The sequence below is a fragment of the Urocampus carinirostris genome, chromosome 9 (assembly GCF_059441175.1).
Source record: "Urocampus carinirostris isolate Australia breed hairy pipefish chromosome 9, RoL_Ucar_1.0, whole genome shotgun sequence".
Classification (NCBI taxonomy): Eukaryota; Metazoa; Chordata; class Actinopteri; order Syngnathiformes; family Syngnathidae; genus Urocampus; species Urocampus carinirostris.
In genome coordinates, this window is record NC_142357.1 from 28,082,271 (window position 1) to 28,088,293 (window position 6,023).

The 6,023-nt window shown below is 38.7% G+C and overlaps 1 long non-coding RNA gene across 1 annotated transcript in view; it reads right to left on the reverse strand.

Moving 5' to 3' along the window:
- Positions 1-242: 242 nt before the first annotated feature.
- Positions 243-6,023, reverse strand: part of LOC148359971 (uncharacterized) — a 30,170-nt gene continuing 24,389 nt past the window's right edge. The window contains exon 6 of the long non-coding RNA XR_015851266.1: positions 243-1,211. This is a non-coding gene — a long non-coding RNA (uncharacterized LOC148359971). The remainder of the gene's footprint in view (positions 1,212-6,023) is intronic.

Below are 6,023 nucleotides of genomic sequence, written 5' to 3' on the forward strand. Positions count from 1 at the left end.
AGTATCTATCTATCTATCTAGCCATCTATATGCAGTTACTATTTTTCTCATAAACAAGCTGTCCATTCCTATGTAGTAAATGTTTTGGTAGGTTCATGTGAAGGATAGGTTGCAAAAGTACTACTCCAAGACTATAGATTTGAAGAGAAAGAAGAGTAAGTATGTTTTAATGACCAACCAAGCAAATGTATTTCCTGTGGTTTGAAAAATATTTTTGCTTCGCACATTTGATGGAACAGCAGGTTAAGGTAGAGTCGACTGAAGTGGTGATGGATTCTGTGAAGACGGAAATATGGACGTTATCGGCACAGTGGAGACAACGGATGCCATTATGATAAATCATCTGAGGGTAGGGTGGTCGAGGAAGACAAAAGGACTGAGCTCAGAAACCAGGGGGAAGGGGATGTGATGCAGTTTGATGCGGGAAAAATTTTTGGGGGAGAAATGCGCTTTAAATCGGGTAAACGAAGATCCATGTGTTGTACGGAGCAGAAGATCTAAAAAAGAACAAGGTGTTTACGCAAATTTAACTAGGACATTCTGTTCATGACGTAAACTAACTTTATTTATGCAAATTTTAGTTTTCAGGACTTGGGTTATCTTCAGCCAACAACGGGTCAACCTTTCTGGGTCGGGGATAAGTTCCTCCCTCAAATGGAGGAGTTTAAGTATCGTGGAGTCTTCTTCACGAATTAAGGCAGAATGGAGTGTGAAATCGACAGGCGGATCAGTGCGGCATCTGCCGTCATGTAGATCCAGTACCAATCCACAGTGGTGATGAGGGGGCTTAGCCGAAACACCAAACTCTCCATCTACAAGTCAATCTATGTTACTACCCTCAACTATGGTACGAACTGTGTGTCGTAATTGAAAGAACAAGATTCCGGAAACGAGCAGCTAAAATGAGTTTTCTACGCTGGGTGGGAGGGCTCGCCGGTAGGGATTGGGTGAGAAGCTCAGTAATCCTGGAGGGACTCCTCCACAATTATAGGAGCCAGTTGAGGTTGCTCGGGTGCTTGCCTTCCTCGAGAGGTGTTCTTGACATGTCCAACCAGCAGGAGGCCCCGGAGACAATCGAGGACACACTGGAAAGACTATGTCTCTAGGCTGGATTAGGGAAGCCTCAGTATCCTGTCGATTGAGCTGGACAAAATGGCTGGGGATAGGGAGATTAGGGAGATCTGGGCTCCTCTGCTCCTCTGCCACATGACCTGTCCACAAAAGGAAAAAGAAAATAATGGAGGGTCTGATTAAGGGAAAATCTTTGAGATAATGTTTAACATTCTCTACCTAACTACAAAAAACTGTAACAATCATCGACCTTTTAAATACACTGTTAAGTCGTCCTTAAATAAAATAGGTCATATTTTGCAGTTTCATATCCCAAAACAGACAAGTAGGGAACTATAGTGAATCCTCAACAGGTGAAAATGCAATATAAATGCCAGTAAATAAACAGCACAACTAGCATACTCACACAAATCTGTTTGAAGAAACAGAAAAGTTGTGAAGTGCCAGCTATCGGTATAACGAGCGAGATCAGAGAAGACGTGAAGGCAGGTGATAGGTGGAATACGAGGTGGGTGGAAGCAATAGGGAATTAAGATGCTTTCATCTACAACTTCTCAGAAACTGACTGATTTGGTTCAGTGCAAAGTCAAATGAGTATATTCAACTAAATTGATTTGATAATGCCTAATATATTAGTTTTAATGAGCAAAAGTAAGATCTATTTACAAAAGTTGTGTTTTTTATTCTGCGAAACCTTTCGGTACTGGTTACATTTACATGCAGGCAGTAATCCGATTATGTAAAGCTACTGGGAATGCGCACAAAAACAAATTGTGGTCTTAGTCTGACTGTGAGTATTTTAAATGCAATAGTTGGGTTAATTATTTCATTTTTCAATTTTTCATGTATGTATAATCATTTGAGTAATATTATTGCTTGTGTGGATGGGCAGTTCTTCCACCCGCGGTATTTCTTTGCTGCATGGCACTCTGGACATGAGTACAGAGACAAATAATTCATGATCAATTCTGACTTACATGCCAAAAAAAAAAACACATATGTATTGGTTGATTTCTTAGGGACATTTTTGTTTAATTTTTTTCTCTCAAAGTGAAATTTATACAGTCCATATATAGTGGATGCCGCAATTGCATCCATCCATCAATAGTGCAAGTTGTTCCTTTTGCCATGCCACATACACTAGACATCAAGGGATCTCACTTTTGGAGCATGGAGGAAACAAGCACTTTCCTCTTTTGAATTTGGCGTGTGACATGAATAAAAGCAGCCTTTATTTAATGTTAAAAGTTAAATGCAGAAACAACATCTATTTGCAAACTGACTTTCACTTGGCCCATGTAATCGGAATACACGCAAACGCCATGTACAGTATACAGGGTTATTTGTGTTTTTCCGGGCATGTACAGGACTCATTCAGATTGCATCAAAAACCCGACTTTTGATCCTTTAAGGTAACGTAATCACTGTAAGGGGGGTAAGCATTTGTCAGATGAATTATGTACAGGGTTACTTTTACAGAACATTTAGAAGCATTAAATCAAACTTCAACTCATTACCTACATCCAAAGGCTCCTTGACAGTTCATACATGAATCACTTCATTGCAATGATTTACTTCACTTAAATGTGTCCTTATAATGGGAATTAAAAGTCAATTCTAGACAATTTTCATAAAATGATGTGATATATATAGCACATCATAGCTGGGACCAGGGCAAGCATCATTTTCCATTAGTGAGCTTTGGCCCATCCCACTAGACTTTATGGCAGAATGTAACACATCTATTCAGCAAACCTCATCTGGCAGCGAAAGCCTCTAAATCTTGTTATAAGCTCAGAGAGGATCGTGGCACACTATTTGTACAGGCTTCATAGAAACCCTGCGGAGGCAAAGGGAATTACTCCTTCTTCCTTTTGCTCAGAAAAAAAAAGACAGCTTTAATTGTTACTCTTGTCATTTTTTAAGCCTAAACAAAATAGAAAATGATAAAGGATTAATAAGTCATGAGGTTTAATATATATTTCCTTGAATATGCTTATATGAAAATACATACCCTTATATATGTACTTTTCACTGCCTTTGATTCCACATCTGCATTTTCGATTTAAAAAAAAAGCATCATGTGGATGATGTTAACCCCAAAAGAAACACCACGTCATAAAACAAACAACAGCACGCTGTTCAACATGCTTTCATCAATCTTGCATGAATTAAGAGTCATTGTAAATTATGTTCAACATGATACTGGTATGCAGAGTAATTGATTTATGGCTTGGCAATGCTGCCCTTCAGTGGCAGCAGACTAGAATCACTTTTATTTAGGAGACGACACAAAGATGTGGAACAGTACAATAACAATGACGGTCTGCAGAAAACCAACCGCAGAACACGACTCCAGAGACTGTAGCATTCTTAAAGTAATCAACTCCATGCTGAGAAGCTCTCCCAGACATGAACAGCTTTTCATCTCCGATCACCATATTCTTATTTTTCCTCAAAACACGCAATTACTCAGCGGTTTCTTCGTAAGTCGATATGACATATTGTTTTATGGCTGAGCTCAAATCATATAAATGCTTTAGAGCCGTTTCCAGGGACGTAAGCCACACTGGTGATCCATCAAAGCAGAAAAATGTTGGTCTACATGCAATGACTTTTTAACTTATGGCTGAATTGTTAAGCAGGGCATATTGTCTACAAAAACAAAAAGGCTACCAGGTTGTTTTAGGGATGAGGAACAAAATATTGTGTTGGGTCTAAAAAATGAATTTGGATAGGAAGCAGTGCAGGAAACTTAAAAACGTATGTTATGGGCCTTCCTGTCCTCAAACTCAGAATTGAAGAGATTCTGTTGGTAAAACTCAGCGGACAGGAAAAATATACGGAGGGTAAACACAGCCCTGAAGATCATCGGCTGTTCTCTGCCCAGTCTAGAGGACATTGCCGGGTTGCGATACTGTAGCAGAGCCATCAACATTATAAAATTCTCTTCCTACCCTGGCCACCACGGCTTTGACCTGTTCCACTCTGTTACAGGTCCCTCAAAATAAAGATAAAACGGCTCAGAGACAGCTTCTTCTCTAGGGCCATCACCACCGTTAATGAGCGCACAAAAAGGCTACCAGGTTTTTATATGGGTAAGAAACAAAATATTGAGTTGGGTTTAAGAAATTATTTTGGATAAGGAGCAGTGCAAGAAACTTAAAAACGTATGTAATGGGCCTTCCTGTCCTCAAACTCGGAATTAATGAGGTTCTGGGGGTAAAACCTGTTTCCATTTGTTAGGCGGTACAGGTCCCTCAAACTAAAGACAAAATGGCTCAAAGACAGCTTCTTCCTTCCATGGGCCAACACCACCCTGAACAAGCACACAAAACTGTAAAAACATATCATAGGACCTTTTTCATTATTATTTTTTAAGTTAACTGTTACTTCACAAAAGTGTGGAAATATATACCGTACCTTGCGACTTAATTTTGAGATTATGTTGCTGTTAATTGTAACAATGAAAGTAAAGACGAATTTACATTATGGAGAAGGCCACAATTTTTCATCTGTCCAATAACGTGGACTACATTGAGCCACCCAAAACTTAAAAAGTACAAAATGTGTTTGTTATAGTTGTCTATTTGTATTTTTCTTAAGTCATTTTGGCTTGGTTTAAGTCACGATATAATGCATACGCAGTAAAACCAAAATGTGTACAATCACAACCTTATAACTATAACCCATTTATTCCAATATTCAATTTATCTTATTTTTAAATCATCTCATTGTAAACGATGTGAACTACGTTGTAATCAACCAAGTATGGACTAACGTGTCACAAAGAAACGCGTCCTTGAAATTACATTTTTCTGAAACGAGTAGTGTAGTGCGTTCTTAATATACTTTGGTATCGCAACTATTGTTACAACATGGTGCAATACTTAATAAAACCAGGCTATGAATCACAGTAAAAATATTTTTGCAATATATCATGTCGGTAGAAAAAAAGAAACCATCTTTGACAGTACCCAGAAATGGAGAAGGAAATCTTCCGAGTTGTTAGAAGCCCAGGGACAACATGGAAATAGAGTGTCTCGGGCAAGTGTTTGTTTGCACACTCACAATATTGCACAAGCCCAATGATATAAGGGGGTTCATTATTTCCACAGGTTGGTGTACACGTTGCCTTCTAGTTCTTTCATTATGTGGCTAATTTTAAGCAGTTTTAGGGGGTCAGTTCAATGCAAATATATGTGGTGATTTGTAACTAGGTAGTTACTTCCAGTTTGGAGTGCTAGTTTTGGGTGACATTAATCTGGGGATAACTGAATTACTTTTTTAATTAAATAACTAGTAACTGTAACTAATTACTGTTTTTTTAGTAATGTGCCCAACACTGGTATTCAAGACAATAAAGACAATTGTATTATAAAATGAATGTAAACACTTTGCCATTGAAAACAGATCCAAATTGTGGTCAATTATGTTTTTCTTTTTAACCCTTGTGTCATGCATTTTCTTTTGTGACACAATGTACAGGATGTCGGTGTACATTAGAGGTAAGATTGGCCTTAAAAAATGTAACCCGACCCGCCTTAGCTTGACCAATAAACTTTATTTTAGCGACTGAGCCTAAAGAAAACCCAAATGTTTACATTTTATCTGTAAGGATTGGGCTACTCTCGCTGACATTTGTATTCCATTATCTACCCATCATTGTTCTTTGTTTCATTTTCTTTGTGTCACACAGATCCGGGCAAAGGATTAAGTCACCCTCTCGTGTGTCGTAGAATGCTGTACAAAGCGTCTCACCAAGCGCACCACTGGAAGGCGAGAGGGGAACTGCATCCATCGCGCTGATCCTCCACAAAGTTAGGTAGCAAAGAACAATTACGGGAGGATAATAATGATTAAAAAAAAGTCAGTGAGTGCTTTTAATGCTTTGTATGCAAAGGAACACGGCGGCACAGTGGTTAGCGGGTGTGCAGCACAGTTCTAGGTCA